Source organism: Gadus macrocephalus, chromosome 4, assembly GCF_031168955.1.
Source record: "Gadus macrocephalus chromosome 4, ASM3116895v1".
Classification (NCBI taxonomy): domain Eukaryota; kingdom Metazoa; phylum Chordata; class Actinopteri; order Gadiformes; family Gadidae; genus Gadus; species Gadus macrocephalus.
In genome coordinates, this window is record NC_082385.1 from 18,564,369 (window position 1) to 18,585,728 (window position 21,360).

At 43.2% G+C, this 21,360-nt stretch overlaps 2 long non-coding RNA genes across 3 annotated transcripts in view; both read right to left on the bottom strand.

Annotated features, from left to right (window-relative positions):
- The window catches only part of LOC132455137 (uncharacterized), a 278,945-nt gene that overhangs the window by 74,844 nt on the left and 182,741 nt on the right, over positions 1-21,360 (bottom strand). The gene's annotated exons all lie outside the window — the stretch shown is intronic.
- LOC132456290 (uncharacterized) lies at positions 8,309-10,577 on the bottom strand. 2 transcript variants are annotated; one of them, XR_009525410.1, is made up of 6 exons: positions 10,493-10,577; positions 9,764-9,821; positions 9,442-9,492; positions 9,000-9,061; positions 8,833-8,913; positions 8,309-8,618 (listed from the first exon to the last, which is right to left on the bottom strand). It is a non-coding gene; the product is annotated as an uncharacterized LOC132456290 (long non-coding RNA). The 2 variants fall into 2 exon arrangements; XR_009525411.1 differs by having other exon boundaries at positions 9,000-9,363.

Here is a 21,360-nt window from a genome sequence, read left to right on the forward strand (position 1 = left end):
CTAACGCGTTACTGCCCATCACTGATGTAGAGGTCACAGTAATGGTGCCCAATGTGTCTAGCATCTGACAATTCACAGCACGTGCAACAATGAAGTCTGCATTTAAGGGACGTTACGTAGTGCCGGAACTGACATGCGAAAATCAGCACTGATAAATGACTCTGTGGCTCCTGAGTCCACTAGTATATTGACTTCAGTCCAGTGGTGGACGAAGTAAACCAATTGTGTACTTGAGTAAAAGTACAGTTACATTGCATTGAATATTACTCAAGTAAAAGTAAAAGTATTCACCTAATTTTTTTACTTGAGTAGAAGTACAAAAGTATCTGCCTTCAAAAATACTTAAGTATTAAAAGAGAAAAACAACAGAAATCATTACTTATCCAAACATTAAACATTTTGGATAAGTACATTAAACATTACATTTGCCGAAACATTAACTAAGTTTTGAAGAGGCCATACAGTATATGAAGACAATAACAAAACGCAACAGTTTTCGAACATGTGGAAAAGACTATATGGCAAATAAGGCCAGGGGTGTTGGGCACCAACTTCGGTTTCTTCCAATGATGCTGCAGTCAGCTCCTCAGCCATTTCCCTGACAAATAATATTAATGATCTCTCTCAATGACCACACCACCTTGTGCTTCCAGCTCCAGCGTGACTTTGCAATTCTACAATCAGGACGACACCTGAGGTGCGTTCAAGTTCAGCGAACATAGGCGAACGTTCGCAACGAACGCGTTGACATTAAACAATTAATTTTGAACGATTTGTGAACACCGTTCTAAACAAACTGTAAACGAAAAAAATGGATACGAAGGCCATGGTATTAGCGGCAGCCTCCATGTTAATGGAAGAGTTTACAGAAGAGGGTTTGCAAGTGGTCGACCTCGTTGAAAGCCTACTGCAGATAACCAGTACGGAAAAATCAAGAATAGAGGGCTACGTCACCGAAGTTGTACCCACTTACTGCGATATAACGTTCAAATCGCATTTTAGGATGCAAAAGACAACAGTTGAAGTAAGGGTGTAGATAGCTATATGAAACGTTTTATCTATTGCTTTCTGTGTAGGAAAGGAGTAAATGATTTCAATATAGTTTAGTTTAATGCCATGGCAACGAATGTCACGTAGCCGAAGAGAGCACCGCGATCCATCTGTTTGTGGAGAACTACCTCTTCAGACAGTTTGCCTATGTTCGTAAACGTTTGCTTGCTTATGTTCGTTTGACGGAAAATGTTTAAAATCGTTCGCGAACGTTCGCCTATGTTTGCGATTCTGAACTTACCTCTGTTGTTAACTTCAGCAGATAATCGCGCGCTGGGCGCTGCCGCTGATTGGTTATAGTCGCGATACACTTTGACCTTTTGGTATTTTATTAAAAATAAAAAAGGAACGAGTATGGAACAAGTGTTTCTGTAAATGTAAAGAAGTGAAAAGTAATAATTTTCGCTTTAAATGTAGTGAAGTAAAAGTATAAAGTCTTACCAAATAAATGTACTTGAGTAAAGTACAGATACATGGAAATGTTACTTAAGTACAGTAACGAATTACATGTACTTCGTTACTGTCCACCACTGCTTCAGTCCCTTCAATGCTGCCCCTTACATATGAGGTAGGCTGCTGGCTTGTTGTGTCATGTAATTGGATGTTACCTGCTGAGGAGGGAAGCATTTCTCGCTCAAAAGGGCCCCAAAGTGCGGTCGCTGATGTTTGGGCCGCAACATCAGCTACATCTCTTTTCTCGAACGGTTGGCAGGATCCTCCCTCTTGGGTGAGAGAAAACGCACCCCTCTTCTTCTCTGTGAATTATCCTGGAAGGAGCTTCTGGTAGGTCTAGGGTCCCGCCAAGTTGGAGAGGGGGTTCGCTCACCAAAGGACGCCTTGTAATCCTTTTTTCCGCCGGGACCTCCTTCCGCTTCTCGTTCACGCGAGCCACGGTCGGGTGAGCGCCACCTGTGGTCACCCCGCAGGCGACGCGACTGGCAGCCCTGCTCACCACACATACACTGGCACTGGCCTCCACGCACTGGGTGAGAGAGTCTTCCTTCATCTCCCCAGCCGCTGGATTTCAGTTTCTTGTTTTCCTCTGCCATTCGTCTCATTTCCACCATATCTTCAGTCAGTCTGTCCATGTTTCTGTGCAAGCCACCTCCATCAGATATGGAGTGCACACTGGCTGCTGCACCGCATCCAGTCGGACTCTGTACTATCGGAGCGCTGCCATAGTCCATCTTTAAAGCCTCTCGAGCCATCTCACATCGGCCGGCGATGATAAGGGCATCATCCAGATCAGTAGCCCCCTGCTCATGACATTTAGCTCTCAGGGCCGGGTCGAGCCCCGCCAGAAACCTGCGAAACAATGTAGCTCTTCTTTCAGAGCTACGTCACCGTAGCCTGGGATTGCTTCCAGAACTAGTTTACTTATTTCCGCTGCATACACATCCAAGCTCTCGCCCGGAGCACGGAGGCGGGCAGCGATGTTCGCTCTGAAACAGTCCAGAAAATGTTTTTGTCCAAAAGCTTCCTGCAACCTCTCCTTTACTGAATTATAGTTGGCCTGAACGGCTGCGGGCTGGCTATCCCATAACAGAAAAGCAGCTTTGGTCAGACACGTTGGTAAAATCCTGACCACTTCAAAGTCATAGTCACTTTCGGTGCCCCCCACTAGCGCCTTCACGGCAACCTCATACTGCCTGGCCCAGCAGGGGAAGCTTTGCGTTTTCCTCTCCCGCAAAGGGAGGAGGAAGTTTAATCTTTATGTTGAACTTCTTTCCCTGCAGCGTTGCATGTAGTCCAACGGGTCCTCGTTAAACTTCCACATTTTGCTTCTTTTATTTAATTTATGTAGCTCTTTTTAACAGAGCTTACAGCAACGCTGAGATGAAGGCTGAATTCCTCACGCTGGACGCATCACGGACTCTCCACGCGTACTAGCTAAACTGTTTACAGCTAGAAGTGATTGATTACTTAACTAAACTTTTCACCACTTTTCCCAACAGTTTCGTCCGTTTCAGTTATTTTCGATGGGCGTCCGAACAGAACAAATCCCACCGCTGCCACCAATGTAACCAAGCGTTTTATTGTTGCCTCTATTTGGGTAATATATAAAAGAAAAATCCATTAACTCCATTCACTGAACGGGGCGATCCACTTTATTTTTTCGCGCTCCCAACACAGTCAAAATAGCGACCCACATGCAGACACTTCCGTTCTGCTCCTTCAAAATAAGAGTCCCTAACAGGAACTCGGTTACAATTTTCTCAACAAGAAAACAGGACAAGAAGACACATATTCTTATCCCGATCCTGTTGAAAATACTTCCTGTCGAAGCAATGAGTGAGTGATTGTTGTTGGGTTAATCAAAAGGCCAAATGGTCTCACGGACCCGCCCCTACCCCTTAAGAAATCTTTAAAAGGTAAGGCTAAGATGAGCTAAGTTAAGCAACAATTTGTGTTGATGTACTGTAGAGTGAACAAAATTATTTCGAGTTTTTAATGTACACTATAACTAATATATAATTTGATATCCTAATCTCTATGTTAGCACATTTCCTAGTGTATATAACACCACACTCCAGCCCAAACCGTTTTATCAAATCAGAGAATTAAGCATGGTTCAAAATAAAGTGAAACACTTTGTGTTTCCATACTCAACAGGATGGTCAGTAAGTAGTAGGTTGAAGGTGTACATTTGAATCTGCCTTTAGAAAAACATAAAGTTGTTTTGTATGTTGTGGCTGATCGTGGAGTAGCATTTGCATACTGGATACAAGATGAACATCAAAACATAGTATACCATGTTTTCCTGGAGGCTAATTTACATAGGCCTACATATACTTGACAAGTCAAATGAACGTGTGAACTGAAAGCCAATGCTCTGGTGGCCGTTCCACACATGGGGCCAAGTGCTGGTGTTGATTTAAAGCACCAGCTTTTTTTTTTAACAGCGGGTTAAAAAAATTAAATTAATAAAAAATAAACACCCTCAATCTCTGAACATCAATAATTCACGGCCATCAACATTTGAACTAATTACGGTACACCGTTGGCCTATTTGAGATGGGGTCTTTTAGATTAAAGCAAATAAGTCATTCGTTTGAGGCTGCTGAAGGACGTCTGTCCGTGGAGCCCACCGCAGTCATCGGCCAGTTGCAGTGCAATCAAAGCGAGCCGGGGGAGACAAACATGGGGAGTTTGAAAGTTTTAACCTTTTGAAAGTTTTAACCTTCACTAAAAGCACGTACGGACGCACGCAAGCTTGCTACGTAGGCCTATTTAGACTTTGACATGAGCCTACTTTCTAATAAAATACATTCCAAATATTTTTTTTATATATTTTTTTTTTTACCTTTGTAGGTCATTGTACCATGAAATCCATGCTGGTTTCATAGTACAATGCCTGTATTGAGTTGTCTTGAAGTTCATATGGTCAAGATATTGCAGTGGCTTCAGTGTTTGGCTCAATAACCCCAAAGTCTGCATCCCTGACTGCGGTCTTCCTTAAAAGGAGATGTCTATTTGCTGCTCCTTCCCCCTCTCCTCCATGACCTAGATTTGAATTAATTCACTGTACCTTGCTGTGGATTAGTAGGGCCCCAAACCTATTTTGTAACCCCATTGTTGTTCTGAATTGCAACAAACCAACACTATTTCTCTTCGTATTACTTAAATTGCAGTGGCTAACTGATGAGGTTAAATATAAGATTTTCAGATAAAGCATTGTACAGGGGAAAAGTTGTTATGATTTTGTGTGTACGTTTTCTCATCGTGAATAAAAGTCACACTGTATGAATAAAAAAAAGTATATTATTTAATGCAAAGTAAAAATGGAATTCGAAATGTAAATTCATATTCTCTCCGTAAAGGTCCTTCTGACAAATTAGATACAAGATGAAATATAAATAATTTAATACAAATGCATTTAGGTAACAATTAATAGTATGCATAAAGTTCTCTCCTACTCTATAACCCTCATATATCAGTGTTTATGCTCTTCATGGTGTTGCTCTCAGGCAGGGAGCCCAAGCACAGCCTCCTGGTGGGAGGCTTGAGGGACCCAGCTCCTAGAAGAGAGCCCTTTTCTGGGGTCCTCTATACCCTTGTCATGTGGCCACATGGTGGCGGGTATCTTTCACTAAAACTTATTCTGCAGGGAATCCGGCTCTTGGAAGTCCTCCTCCTCATGGGACGTCTTGACAAACATGCACCTTGAACCACATCTCAACTGGACAACTTTCAGCGTCCTTCAGTCCGTGCGGCCTTCCTTCCTCAGCTCTGCCATCTCAACTGTCTTGGAATTGGAGTTTCCCATCACAAAGAGGAAGACTTCTAAATCGTAGAGGCAGAGCGCCCCTCCTGGTCTGCTCTCCATTTCCTGCTCCACGCTATGATGGAAACTGTCCACCCTCATATATGTGTGCTCTGGCTGGAGGAACTTCAGGGTGACGTCTTCAGTCAAGATGGTGTTGGAGTAAACCAAGGACACAAGTGTAGAGAAAAGGCACCAGTTTTTACTCTGAGCAGTACAATTGTCTACCCAGTAGACAATGGGCTTGAGTTCCTGCTCCTTCTCCCATGCTGCTGCATAAGATAATAAAAATCACCAAATTTGCTTTACACTTTATTAAAGCTAATATCAAAAAATAAATCAAAATTCGAACGAATATTAGGCAGCCCTTAATATTCAAACCTGTTATGGGCAGGCCAAGAGGGAGAGACGTCGGAGAACCCGACGCAGTCTATTCATAATATTGTAATGACCACGGAAGAGGCAGTGAATGAAGTATTGATTAGACAGCGATTTATCAGAAACCCAATAAACCGGTGGAACACGCAAGACCAGTAACCATAGCAACGCCGGTAAACAAACCGCAAAACCCAATCCAGGGCTGAATCCGAATACTCGTACTTATAGTATGCATTTTGTAGTACGCCACAAATATAGCGCGTCCGAATGCTCAGTACGCATTGTGTAGTACGGAAAACGTTAAAGAATGCGTACTACCCATTGGTACTTCCGCCACAGTATACAACAGTAGGTCATCACTACGCTATCCCACAACGCAACCGGAGTCTTGTAACGGACGAAGAAGTGATGGCTGACCCGACACTACCAACAGCGGCTTAGAAAAGCGGCGAAAAAAGAGTCATTAAAAAGAGTAAAAAAGTAAAGTAAGTCATTAAGTAAAAAGAGACATTTTTAATTTTATAGCAACGATGACGAGACGGAAAAAACAGGTAACTTATCAAGGTAGTTTTGCCGGCATCTGAGGGGAGATACGTCAGCTCCAAACATCCGGTGGAGTTTCGGCGGTGTTCAGAAGCGTTCTACGCATAGCTGTAGACCGTACTACACTTGACAGTGTAGTACGGTCTTCAGCTATGCGTAGAACGCTTCTGTTCAGTAGACACTGAACAGAAATAGTATGTACTAAGTATTGGGATTCAGCCCAGGTCTTACTGAAGGCATTTAATGGTCAAAATATTATTAATAAATATTCAAATATTAATATTAATAAACAAACTAACTTCGAATATGATTTTTGGGCAAAAGTCAAAGCCCTAAAACACACACACACACACACGCACACAGACAGACAGACACACATAAACACCAAATGGTACTTTGTTCGGGCTGAACATTTAATGACTTGATAACCAAATGACCCTTGGGATTGGCCCACCCAAGAAGGAAGGCCTATGAATGCAATCCATGCATCCAACTGGACAGTTTGTTTTGAAGTTTAATGTAGAGTTGAATAATGCTAACCTGAAAGTTAGCATCATTAAAATGTAATGATAGTTGTAGCATGTAACCACTTGAATCTTTATGATATAGCCTTCCTTCTCCTCCTTCTCATCTCTTGCCTTTTTCCCCTTACAAAGTGACTGAGTAATGCCCTGGTTTGATGGTCTAAGCGTACATTAACACTAAAGAGGTGTACAATTATTTCAACCGACACAAATGTAAAAAAGTATAAATACCATATGAAAATTATCTTGCGTGTGTCACCGATGCGGTCTGTCTGACAGTAGACTAGGAGATACATAAAGGTGATGATGTAACCTAAACGGCAATGGAAACATTTTCCTATTTTTGACATTTTCAGTTTTTTTTCTTTTTACTCCCACAAAGATGATCCAATGACGGACGGATGTGATCGCATACCTTCCCCTGGAATCACTGCTGAGGGTTGAAACATAATGATGAATGTTCAGGCAATCCACGATTTGCTGATGGTGCGAATGTGTCCACCACTACCACCATTACGCCATATAGCTCAGTACAATGTAGTCACACATATGGCAGACATCATGAAACCATACAGCGATAAATGTCAGTGAGGGAAGGGCGGAAAAAAAACACGGATGGAATCAAATTATTTCAATATCATCCGACTGCAGACACAAATGGGCGTTCCCGTGTCGTGGGCGTTCTCGTTCACGCAGACTAAAACGCCCCCCCCGGCGTTCTCGTGTGGTGGGCGTTCTCGTTTACGCAGGCTGGAACGCCCCGTTCTTCTTCGTCAATCTAGTAGTATGGGCAGCATAGAACTGACGTTAGCGCCCCCTTCTTCTTCGATCTCGTAATACGGGTACGTTAGCCAGCTAGGCCTACAGAATGTTAGCTTACATTTATGTGTCGGATCTCGGCCCACACTTTGCATCAAACTTGATGCAACACGATCATTACAGGGAGGCTCCATGATCTCAAGTTCATTATCTTCTGGGTTAGTATAGGTAGGGTATTACCGTATTAGGTATAAGTGCGATGTTTGATATAGTTGTTTAAGAATATGCCCAAATTAAATAATGAATAGATTAAAATAACACTTGGGACATTATGCAGTTCAAATCCAGTTACCAGACACTATGAAGGCTCAAACAGTAGGCCATTTGACTCCCAAGTGTTCACTTACTTTTCCCACTGAATGTTTTCAATAAAGACAAAATACAGTAATTGCTCTGTAACAATTAACCTTACAACATACATCGTAGGCACAAATGTATGTTATACATCGTATAGCATTTGTCACAAAAACAAAAAAGAAAGGAGTAATAAAATACCAGCATTTCTGACCAGATACATTTACTACAGTAGTATGTACATTTACAAATGGAAGGGATTGCAAAAAAAGACGTCCCAAATCAAACAAAAAAGGAGTAATAAAAGAACATTATGCTAGGCAGACATCTTTTATGACAAACCTGCCATATGCAACGTTCCTCAGTACCAGGGGTGCGCTTGGCCAATTCTTCTTTTTTTGAGAAGCCTTTGAGGCGTAGCGCAAGGCCTCTGCCACAGCCTGCATTGTTGTAAATCTTTCTAACCGTTATGTATATGAGATTGTCTTTATTAAGCTTAATGTCCCCTGCCAAACTGTCATTTATATATATGGAAGGATGGAGAGGCTTGATTAGTTCTCGGAATGTGTTTGAAACCCTGTTGAACACGCCAAGCATCGCCATGTCCAGTCTCAGCGTCTCTTGTACAATTTGCTGAAGGACTTCGGGTGGTAAGAATGGCCTGTCCTCTGTTGTGCCAGATTGGAGCGTGTGGCTGAGATGGGGAGATGGAGGGTGAGCTTGGTGTGCCAGCTAGTCCTGCAGGGCTAGAGAGAGCGAGAGAGCCGAAAAAGAGTGAAGGAGAGCGAGAGAGAGGGAGAGAAACAGGGATTATAATCAACCTTCAATTCAATCACACAAGCCCAGACCAACACTACCCACACCATTAAACAAAAAGGCAGTCACTGATCGATCAAAAGTCTGAGAAAGAGCAAGAGAGAATATACGTAAATAGAAAAGTATGGACATAGTATGTAATACCTTTCACTGCTTAGTGATTGGAAGGTGTGACTGAGATGGGGAGATGGAGAGGGTGAGAAGGAGCCAGCTAGTTCTGCAGGGCTAGAGACAGAGAGACAAGTGTATTGGCTACGATCTTCGTGAGCACCAAAAATAAGTAAATAGCAACATGGACACAGTACATAAACCTTTCAAGCATAAAGGTCTCCAACAGCTGTCCAACCACCACCTCCTGATAGAGCATGTCCCCCTGAAAAGTTAAGTTATGCTTTAAATGACTTCATAGCCTAATACAAATCCATGTTACAGTACTGTTTAGCAGTGTACTATGGCAGTGTAAATTATTGTGAAGATGTAGCCATCTCCTCCCGTAAGTGCAGTACCTGAAGACAAAGTAATGTGTATGACCTATGATGCATGTTAATTGTAGCCTCCAGTAAGGATGACTAAATTATTAAAAGCCTTATATTTCATGCTACACATCTGATTGAGATTTGAAAGAACTCACCTCACTGAAATCATATTGCTTTTGAGGGTAGAATACATTGCGTACTGAAATTAACATACAAATGAGTTAGTTGTTTTACAAACTAGTCATCAGTCATCATTTCTGAAAATAATGCATCTCACCATCAGCATAAACACCCCACAGCTGTTGCTCTGATACTGGTGAGGTGCGTCCTGTGGTGGTAAAAGGGGAATGTGATTTGTCAATGATTCTTATTAGTATATAATGCTTATAAACTATAAAGTGATATCCACCCTCATTTTGTAGCTACATACAAAAAGTGCACAATGCACTTTCAACAAGCATTTAGCAGCAACCAGGGCCCATCAGCGTCACATAGGAACACTTCATTAAATCATAATAAACAATCTAGAGGCCTGCCTGTCTACCAGTGAATGCTACTCTACGAGATGCAATGAATCGTGCGCCAGCCACACGTTTTACCTTGTCAGCCAAGTAAAGTCCCTTCCATGGTCCATTGGACAAAGCATGTGCCAGGGTACTGAAAAGGTTTGGAAGACGTGTAAGTTGCAATCCATATGCATCATCATCAACACGCATTCAGTACACACTACACTTCGATTTCACCCAAGGGTGAATTAAAAGTACATGTTTTCCTAAACGTTGGTCATCAACGAGGTAATAAAGTAACTAAGGGCACATCTGTCATCTGTTTTTCAGAGTGCTAACGATCTTTATTCATTCGTTGCGCCGCGACCGAACTGACAGAATTCTCTGATATGCCATGCATGTAAACATACTAGTTAGTTTAGACGTACTAGTACGTTTACATGCACAGTTTAATCCGATGCGTGTGTCACCACAACGAAGCAGAGTGGCCGCGATTTCATGCCTCTTACCATGCCAGCTGACACCTTAACATCCAACTTAACAATGTACTTTGGTAATGTTAACCTCACAGTAAAATAATCGGCAAAGCCTTCGCTGCAAACTTTACCCTCTACCTACAAACCGTCTTAAACGTTGCTGATTTCTGAATAGTATATGCAACGTTTATGGACGATAGCATAGCATTCGCTGCTACCGAACCATGCTTGTCACGAGTATTTATATCGGATTCGAATTCGGATACAACGATACCACAGTTAAATCAGTGATTTAAATGAGAATACTTCACAGCCAATGTTGTCAAATAAACAATATCATACTTACTGACATAATCTCTCATCATAACCCTTTCGTTTTTCTGGAAAGTTACTACGAGGTAAAACCACCAAAAAAGGAAGGGTAGCATACCTTGCGAAACTCACTCACCTCTTCTTGATTGATTGAAACGCTACAGGAACGCCTGATGGGCGTTTTTGTGTCATGACGGGAACGCCCAAGCCTGCAGCTGGACCCTTCTCAATTATTTGGGAAGGCTCAGCATTTTCATCAGAAGGGCGAAAACGGGCTCACCGGGTAGAGCGCGTATCATTAAGGCCCAGTCCTAACTGCAGCGACCTTGGTTTGATTCCCCCCCGGGGTCCTTTGCTGCCTGTCTTCCCCCCTATCTCCCATACCTTCCTGCCTAACTCTATCTTCATAAATAAAAAGCATAAAAGTACAGAAATAAATAAGTAAAGAATGGCGAAAACATAACGGTGGCAAAGCAGCTTAGTGTAAGGAGCCGGCCTGGCTAATGTTGAGGTGTGTAGCCGGCCGGGCTAATGTTGAGGTGTGTGGCCGGCTGTCCTAGCTTCATTAATGACACGCCAAATCATCCCCTAGCGAGTAGGCCTATGTCGTATCACAGGCTTCCTCAGTCTCCTCTTTGTAAACCTTGTCAAGTGTGTCCACCGTTCAATCACAATTAGCCTGAGGAGGACGACGTTGAGTAGGGGACAATGCTTTTTAATGAGCCATGTAAATACCCCTGTGTGTATTGTGTTGGTTATGCAGTCTCTTGGGCGTTGTGTCACTAGTTAGGCCAAGGGGAACATTGAATCAGGTACGGACGTTTCATCTGTAGAGTCGTCATGTTTCATGCTTCCTTTTGAAGATGAAGACCGTTAGAGCTTCCATCTTAACTGTGCAGATCGTTCAGAACTTCCTTGACAGTAATTTAGACTGTTTAAGAACTTCAAGCAAACAATTGTATTTGGTTATAGCTGTCTGTATGGTACAATATAGCTTGTTGGAAACAAGCTAGCTGCCTTGAGGCCACAGCTGCATAAACGCCTTCAGAGTACGTTACAGGGATAGGCAGGTGGCTCTGAGAATCGCGTCCATTTCTCAAATGAAAGACCAAACCAAACCAAAGGGAACCAACCAGGGCCCTCACCACCAGGGCCCATACCACTAGGGCCCTCACCGCCATCCCTCATACCCGTGGCTTTGTAAGGCTCCGTTACCGACTTTAGTGAATTTGTCCCAAAAAAAAGTTTTAATAATTCTAACTTCTGCATCTCCAAGCAGATATTGTACAATAAATACAGATCTTACTACTATAATAGCAGGCCCGTCGCACCAGTTACTCATGTGCCAAGCAGCCTGCAGCTCACACACTCACACAGCATGCGCAAACGCATACATACACCGCAAGCATGCACATACACACACCGCACACACACGCACATGCGCACGAACATACATGGAAACAAACACACACACGCACACACCGCACGGCAAGACAAAGGCAGCGACGCATACACGGAAGTGCACACACACGCACGCACACAAACGCGCATTAACCCTGTTACCCATAAACAGACTTATTTTATAATGTAATCAAATGGTCACACACTAGCTGCTTTCAGACACACGTGTAAGTCCTGATATTCATCTGCTATTCTCCTGATGGGCCGTATGAGTGAACAACATATCCTGACATTTGTACCCTGAAAATTTCCTGAATAATACTACCCCTGAGCAGTGATGCCAGTAACGCGTTACTGTACGTTCACATCAGAAGCGAATTGCGCTGCAAAGATGCTTTGGCTCATAAAGTATCGCTACGAATATTTCTGTTCGCTTTTGTCGCTCAAGTCGCTCATGAAGTACAATTCAATTTTGCAGACGCATTTAAAGAGCCGTATGCTTTTAGTACAGACAGCCATATCAAAGAGTGAACTCCCATACACTTTGGCCATATTGCAGAGACGGTTTTGCTTGATGGATAAAGTATTTCGACAGCAAGTAGGACAGTGATTCGCCTCCAATATATATATATATATATATATATATATATATAAAAAAAACTCCTAAAATGCAATTACAACCGAGAACAAAAAAACATTGCGTGCAGTAGTAGGCTAGTTAAAATATGTTTTTACTGATCTGCATCTGCAAATCATGATCTGCACTCATTCGTCGCTCACTCCAAAAAATTGACATTGGCGCACATGGCTAATTTGCATACATGCACAGGACTGGCTGGCTCCGCAAGGCAAATAATGGACCATATCTATCTATATATCTAGGCCTATCGGTCTATCTATCTATCCTTCCCTTGGTACAGGAGTACATGCCAGTGCCCACCACAGATGATTGGAGGAGCATTGCGGAGGGCTTTCGTGAGAGGTGGGCCCTAACTGCCTTGGATCAATCGATGGGAAACATGTAGTCATCAGGGCCCCAAACAACTCAGGGTCCCTATACTACAACTATAAGGGAACCTACTCCATCGTGCTCCTGGCAGTGGTGGATACACAGTACTGCTTTGGTGTGGTGGATGTGGGCAGCTACGGGAGGACCAGTGATGGTGGTGTCTTGGCCAATTCTATCTTTGGCCAGGCTCTGCGGGCCGGCACAGTTGGCAAACCAGAGGATGCTCTGCTACCAGGTGCTGATAATTTGGGACCAAAGCCGTTTGTCTTCGTGGCAGATGAGGCCTTTCTGCTGTGCCGTGACCTCATGCAGCCTTTTGTATGGCAGCCGCAGGGCTTTCAACTTCAGGTTGTCCCATGCTGGGCTGATCGAATACCTTTGGTATTCTCACCTCCCAGTGGCGTATGTACCGAGGAGTCATTGGGGTCAGACCTAGCAATGTGGATGCCTGTGTGAAAGCGACCTGTATCCTGCACAACTTCATCAGGAAAACCACCAGGCCAACAAGACCACGACCAGGACCATCTGCAAACCGTGATACTGCTGGCCTACATTGTATTCACCGAGCAGGCAGCAACAACGCCACACGGGAAGCCCTCCTTGTCAGGGAGGCGTATGTCTCCTACTTCTCCAATGAGGGAGCTGTTGGCTGGCAACCTGGTGTTTGAGCATTTATTTAAAACGGCTCTTTTAAGAGCCACCCAAATACAATAAAAAGCATGACTTCCATTTCTGCATTAAATAATACATTATGTGGTAGCTATCCTATGTTTGATCATCTCACCTGTATATACATAATTCCAAGTGATGCCACAGTCAATGCAATACTCCCCCAAGTGGCTAAAATCACTAAACTAATCTAAAGGGTGAACAAGTCAAGTCAGCAACAAAAAAAAAAGTGTGCACATTTTGAGAGAACCTAACAACAGACAAAAAACAAACCTGTGTACATGTCAAAGAGTGAAAGAACATCAGATCATCACAAAATTGTAAAATGGAAAGGTGTGTGTGTGTGCGTGTGCGTGTGTGTGAGTGTGAATATATATAAATGGCATGGGAGAGAGAGAGAGAAGGGTGCAGCTGACAGCACTGCAGCTTACTAACACCCCTCACAATGTTGTCAGCTGCACCCCGTTCCCCTCACCCCACGGGTCAACCTCACGACACTTACACACGCCTCATACACCATCCTGTACATTTGGAATATAAGATCCTGTCTAGTTTTGTGTGAGAGCATTTTAAAATCCTCTTTGAGGCTTCGAAAGAATAATAATAATATAATAATACATTTAATTTAGAGGCGCCTTTCAAGACACCCAAGGTCACCTTACAGAGCATATAGTCATCATTCAAAACTATGTAAAACAGACTAGGAATAAAAGGAAAACAGAGGTTAAACATGAATAATAATAATAATTAATAACACTCAAAGACGCCTAAAGTGAAGGGGGGACCTCACTAACCACCACCAATATGTAGCACCCACTTGGGTGATGCACGGCAGCCAATCGGTGCCAGAACGCTCACTACACACCAGCTTGAGGTGGAGAGTTAGGGATGAGGTGGAGAGTGAGGGAAAAGAACATATTTAAACACTATCGACCATATTTAAACACTGTCGATCAGTCAGAGTCCTCTGGAGGACGACTCTGACCCACTACTCAATTACTAACAGCCTCTATGGCTGTGATGAGCCTCTCGTCCACATCAAGGCTGCGAGTCTGGCCTCTGCCTCATCCTGTCTTTGTCCTGCTGTGTCCTGCTGCCTGCTCCTCGGCCTGTGGTGTTATCTGGTCAGCGGCCTGTGCTCTCCCTGGTGCCTCCTGGTCCTCGACCGGTGCTCTCCCTGGTTCTGCCTGGTCTGTGTCCTCGCTCTCACACTCTCACTGGCCCTGGTTCTGCCATGTTGGTCTGGCTTTGGCGGTCTTCCATAAATGGTTCTATAAAGGCTATTATGCGGCCATATTTCCATGGCTTCCCTCCACCTGCCCCTGCACCACTCCTCCTCCTTTCCTTTTCGTTTTTCTTATTCTTTCTGTAAGTGTCCCTGAGACCCTTCCATTTTTTGTTGCACTCATTAACTATTGAACACAAAACAAAAAACACAGCTGTCATCATCACTGTCACTTAAAGGTGACATATTATGCTATTTTCACAGCAAGTAAACATAGCATTTGAGGTTCCAAAAACGTGTTTTTGAAGCCGTTTGCTTGAAATAACTTTTAAGAAAAAAAAGCTCGCCTACCGCTATTCCCTCTGGTTCAGTCCCTTTCAGAATGCGCTGTTTCAGGGGGGTGTAGCTTCAATGCAAATGAGGCACCCTGCTCATTGCATTTGGACACGCCCTTCTAACAAACTGATACCATGGTTACGGAGAGAGTGCAGCGTAGCATGTGAAAGCGGACCTGGTAGCTTCAGTGGTTCAACCCTATATGTTCGAACCTGAATCGGATCCTAAAGAAGGAGAGGAGGCTCCTGCAGAACCCCAGACTCCGAGAATTCAGCAGGATGCTTCTGAATGGTTAGTCATAGAAAATCTTTCTATTTTTTGTTTGACGCTAACTGCTGGCACTAGATATATAGAAGACATTAGGGTTGCCGCGATGTGGACATTTTCACACCGAGTAATACACTTGCGTCAACACCAGTATTACCGAGTATACACCGTGGGCCTATAAACTTTGAAACTAGGTCAACCGCCATCTTGTCCGTCAAGTCTCCTCACACTCTGACAGTGTCTGAATCGCTGTCTAATCAATAGGATACTTCATTCACTGCCTCTTCCGTGTTCATTCGAATATTATGAATAGTCTGCGTTGGGTTCATACGCTTGTATCAGACGCTTGCGGGGGCCAGCCGTGTTTCAGTATGCATGGTAAGGTGCTTTTGGTAAATATGTCATGTTAATAGTGCAAATGAATTAAATCTAAGTATCTAGTAGCCATCTTTAAAAGCTAGGCGATTATATAGTAAGCCTATTGAATTTACACTAGTTGTAGGGGCCAAAATGGATATTTGGTCTGTTTGTTTATTGTTTATTTTGAAAGGTTAGTCACACTGTTTTGGATCATGTCACTTCCGTTTGATTGACACATGGGTGTGGCTTAATCTATATACCTGGGCAGTCAGATCAGCGGAGCGGGGGGGAGAAAGGGGGTTAGTGGCGCACCTGATTATATTTTCTGTTTACCGACGTCGTCGTCGTCGTCGTCGTCATCGTCAAACAACCATGTTTTCATTCATCAATTGTCATTCGGTCTGCAGCAATAAAATTCTCAAACTATATTCATCACCGGACTTGGATTCATTGTACGACGCGTAACTGCCTGGAGCCCACTTAAGCCTCTTAGCGGCCTTTTATAGGAAAACGGACGCTATATTTAGTAAACAAAAATAATCCAAAAACACCACGGGATTCAACGTTGCTCTTATCGCTTGGATCTCGATGTTTTGGACGGAACGAACTATGCAACAGGGGACTCTTCTGCGGACGCCTGGGATCAGAGACTATGTGTCTCTGCAGCAGCGGTGTAACGCGGAAGTGACAGCAGCGCATCACAGCCATCAGAATCGGCATGTTTGTTGATCCTTCTGTGTAGTTGTTTGAAGTTGAACACAGTTTGGAAAGGCTGCCGTTTTGTCCATTGGGGACTGTTTTAGAGCCCGACCGATATAGAATTTTTAAGGCCGATACCGATACGAATATTTTGTGATTTAAAAATCCGATATGCCGATATATCGGCCGATATATATACTGTATATATATATTTAAAAAGAAATCCAGAAACGCGCAGCAAAACAAACACATTTCCCTAACATTGGTTATTTGTAGTTATCCTTTAAATCCTTTTCACTCTCAGCTAACACGTAACAACAGCAAAACTGGACATGGTAGTCATGAATTAAGTCATGCTTATCGACTTTAGAGAATTGATGGGGATGTTCTTTTAATTGTTATTCAAGCAATGTATGTCTCGTGACAGTTGCCAACTTACCATGAACACACTCGCACACATGAACAACACCGATGATCTCCGTAGATCTCCGTCATTCACTCTGCCTAACTCTGGCTGAATCAGCGGGTTTGGGCGTTAGAGCGCCCTCTGGTGGACCAATTTTTTTTATTCATTTATCGGCCATTATAAATGCCGATACCGAATAGTTTGAAAATAATATCGGCCTGCCGATATATCGGTCGGGCTCTAGACTGTTTGTTTGGGCTTGTGTTGCGCGTGCTTGGTTTGTCGCGATCGGCAATTGTTTGGGCTGATTGGAGGACTGCGTGATGAGCAGTGGCCGCCGTTTGCTGTGCTGTGCTGTTGTGTTGAAAATCGCATTGTGACTGAATCAATGTCATTGCGGATTGCATTGTGTGTGTGGCTCTGTGCTTTGGTGAATTGTGCACGTTGAAAGTTCACATAATGAGTGACTCAAATGAAATGGAAAATACGGAGAAGAGAACGGTCAAGCTTACAGCCAAAGCGCTGGCTTGCAAAATGGAAACTCTTCAAAAGCAATGTCAATCTAATGTGACAAAAATGAAAGAGCTCTCACGTGAAATTAAAGGGCTCATGAAAAATGATGAAAATGCTAATAAAGTGCAATTCAAACTGAATGAACTCAAACAACTGTATGAAAATGCAAATGCAGCACATGAGTCAGTGATTGTTTTACTTCCCAAAGAGGAAAAGGTAACACAAAATGAGTGGTTTGGACGCATAACAAAACACAACACAGACTTCATTGATGATGTAAAGACATGGCTCTCTGAGATTGAAAGACACTTTCAACAAGCAAGAAAGGTGACTGAAGATGTGTTTGCTCTCCCAGTCATCTCTCCCATTCCACCTGAAGAGGAAGCACCTGTTGCACCTGTTGAATCAAAGGAAAATATACCACACTCTGATGTTCCAGCTGCCATTCCTTCCCAACAGAATAAAGCAATATCTGACATGCAGGATGAAATAAAGCCAAGTGACAGTGTGTCAAATATTACCAACAGGAGTCACAAATCACATTCTTCATGCTCAAGATTTTCCACCACCTCATCTGCATGCATCAAGGCTGAGGCTGAAATGGCTGCTCTTATTGTAATACAACAAATGCTAAAAGATAAACATGCCATTGAAGCACAAGAGGAGGAGCTAAGGAGGAAAAAAGAGCAACTGGAGCTGGATGGAAATCTTGCTGCTACAATGGCAAAAATGAAGATTCTTGGAGCCTCAAGTAGATCTGGTGTGCGTAGCCACAGATCAAGAGTGTCAGATGGTATGAACTCGTATATGGAGAAAAAACAACGTGAAAAGAAAACACAAATGATTGCCACTGCTGACGGAGACATTAATCAAACCCAATCTCTCCCCACAGTGCCAGTGACAATTCAGTCAAATACATTAACTATGGATGCACATGTTACAATACCAACAACATTGCCTGCTCCAAGCAATGGTGAACAGAGCAACATGCTTAACATCATGGAAAAGCAAAATGACATCACTGCATTAATGGTTCAACAACAGTCTCTCTCTTTAATGCCCAAGAAGGAGATTCGTCGTTTTGATGGTGACCCACTTCAATTTCAAACATTCATAAAATCCTTTGAACACAACATCGAAAGCAAGAACCCAAACCCCACAGATTGTCTTTATTATCTGGAACAATATACCGAAGCACAACCAAGAGAAATGGTGAGGAGCTGCCTTCATATGACCGCAGATAGAGGATTCAGGAAGGCAAAATCCTTACTGCAGGAGCACTTTGGCAACGAGCATAAAATTGCTACAGCCTACATGGAGAAGGCTCTTTCATGGTCGTCAATTAAACCAGATGACACAAAAACACTACAAGCATACACTCTGTTTCTAAGAGGATGTTGCAATGCCATGGAAGATGTCAACAACATGCAAGAGCTCAACATGTCTGCTAACCTGCTAATTATAATTAAGAAGCTGCCATATCGACTGAGGGATAAATGGAGATCTGTGGCATGTGATTTTCAGGAAAGGTACAACCAAAGAGCTACCTTCAGGGATCTGGTAAATTACCTTGAAAAACAGGTGAGGATTGCAACTGATCCAGTATTTGGAGACATCAGAGACACTCCCACACCAAGCAAGGATGGAAGAGGTTTTATGTCAAAACCACCTCATCCAAAAATCAAAGGAAGTACATTTGCAACCACTGTGACAGTTGCACATGAGAAAAATGGAAATGGACCTAGGAAAATGGAGAGTTGGCCGGCTGTAAAAAGGTGTTTATTCTGTGGAGGTGGACATGCTTTGGAGGTGTGTTTCCTATTGGAAAAGAAAGCACATCATGAGAAAATCACTTTCCTTAAAGAAAATGGAGCCTGCTTTGGTTGTCTGCAGAAAGGACACATGAGCAAGGACTGCAGGAAGCGACTCAGCTGCAACATATGCAATTTGAAGCATCCTCAGATGCTGCATATCCACCAAAGAAGATTTGAAATGGACAAACATCAAGCTCAAACAAAGGAAGAAGCTGACATCAGAGCCATAGCCTCGGTACAGACAAGTGGTCTTACTGGGGCCGGTGAAGACAATTGCAAACTCTCCATAGGGCCTGTGAAAGTAAAGGCCAAGAAGGGGAATACATATGCATTCCTTGACCCGGGAAGCACTGCGTCATTTTGCACATTGGGGCTAATGAATAAGCTCAATCTCCAGGGAAGAAAATCAAATATTCTTCTGAGAACAATGGGTCAAAGGAAGGTCATTGAAACCAGCATTGTTTCAGGCCTAGAGGTTACAGGACTTCATGGCACTGATTTCTGTGATCTCCCATGTGTGTACACTCAGAAGACTATGCCTGTGCACAAAGGGAACATCCCACATCAAAATGACATCAATCAGTGGCATCATTTAAAGAATATTCACTTACCTGAACTGGACTGTGAGATTGAGTTGCTGATTGGCTCCGATGTACCAAAGGCTCTGGAACCACTTCAAGTCATCAGGAGTGTGGGAGATGGACCATATGCCGTCAAAACAATGCTCGGCTGGACAGTTAACGGACCTCTGGGAGGAAAAGGTGATTATGCTCAGGAGCAGTCAGAAATCAGTGTTAACAGGATATCAGTTGTTACACTTGATGAGCAATGGGAACAGCAGTTCAAGATTGACTTTCCTGAGTGTGTCAAAGATGACCAAGAACCTTCAAAAGAAGATCAGCAGTTCTTGGATTTGGTATCAACATCTGCAAAGCTAGTTAATGGACATTACTGCTTTGGTTTACCATTGAAGGACAGGGAAATCTGCTTGCCTGACAATAAGAACTGCGCTGAACAGAGGACACTAAACTTAAAAAGGCGTTTCCAGAGAGATCCATGCTATCACTTGGAGTACACCAACTTCATGTCTGACATGATATCCAAGGGCTATGCAGAGGAAGTACCAGAAGGAATCTTGGAACGTAGTGATGGCAGAAAATGGTATCTACCACACCATGGAGTTTTGCATCCACAAAAGAAAAAACTTAGAGTGGTGTTCGACTGTGGAGCAACATATCAGGGAGTTTCACTGAACTCTCAGCTCTTACAGGGACCAGACCTCACCAGCACCTTGATTGGAGTCATAGCTAGATTCCGTAAAGAACCTGTTGTCATCGCTGCGGATATCGAAGCAATGTTCCTCCAAGTACAAGTACCAAATGAAGATCGGGACCTGCTACGGTTCGTCTGGTGGCCTGATGGAGATTACAGTCAGAACATGGTGGAATACAGAATGACGGTGCATTTATTTGGAGCAACATCATCTCCAAGTTGTGCAAATTTTGCCCTGAGAAAATGTGCTGAAGACAACAACACTGGCCAGTTCAGCCCACAAGCTATCAACACCATCTTGAACAACTTTTATGTGGATGACTGCCTCGCTTCAGCAGCTTCAGAAGAGGACGCAATAGCTCTTTCTCACGAGTTAAGAGCCATTTGCTTCAAGGGAGGCTTTGTACTCACCAAGTGGATAAGCAATAGTCGTCATGTATTGGCTGCCATACCTGAAACGGAAAGAGCAAAAGAAATGAAGGATCTGGATTTGGACCATGACAAACTACCTGTTGAGAGGATGTTAGGTGTACAATGGTGTGTTCAGTCTGACGTCTTCAAGTTCAAAATCATCCTCAAAGACAGACCACTCACAAGACGGGGGATTTTGTCGACTGTCAGTTCTGTATATGATCCCCTTGGAATGTTGGCACCAGTAGTCCTGACTGCAAAAAGGATCCTACAGGAATTGTGTCGGGAAAAGACTGGTTGGGATGATGTGATACCAGACTCTATTGTGAAAGAATGGATGAGCTGGATTCAGGAACTCCATAACCTGGAAGACTTCAAAGTCAACAGATGCTTCAAACCTACAAACTTCGGAGCGGTAACATCTGCCCAGCTACTCCATTTTGCTGATGCATGTCAGGATGGTTATGGAACTGTGAGTTATTTGTTAATGCATAACAACCATGGCCAAACGCATTGTGCA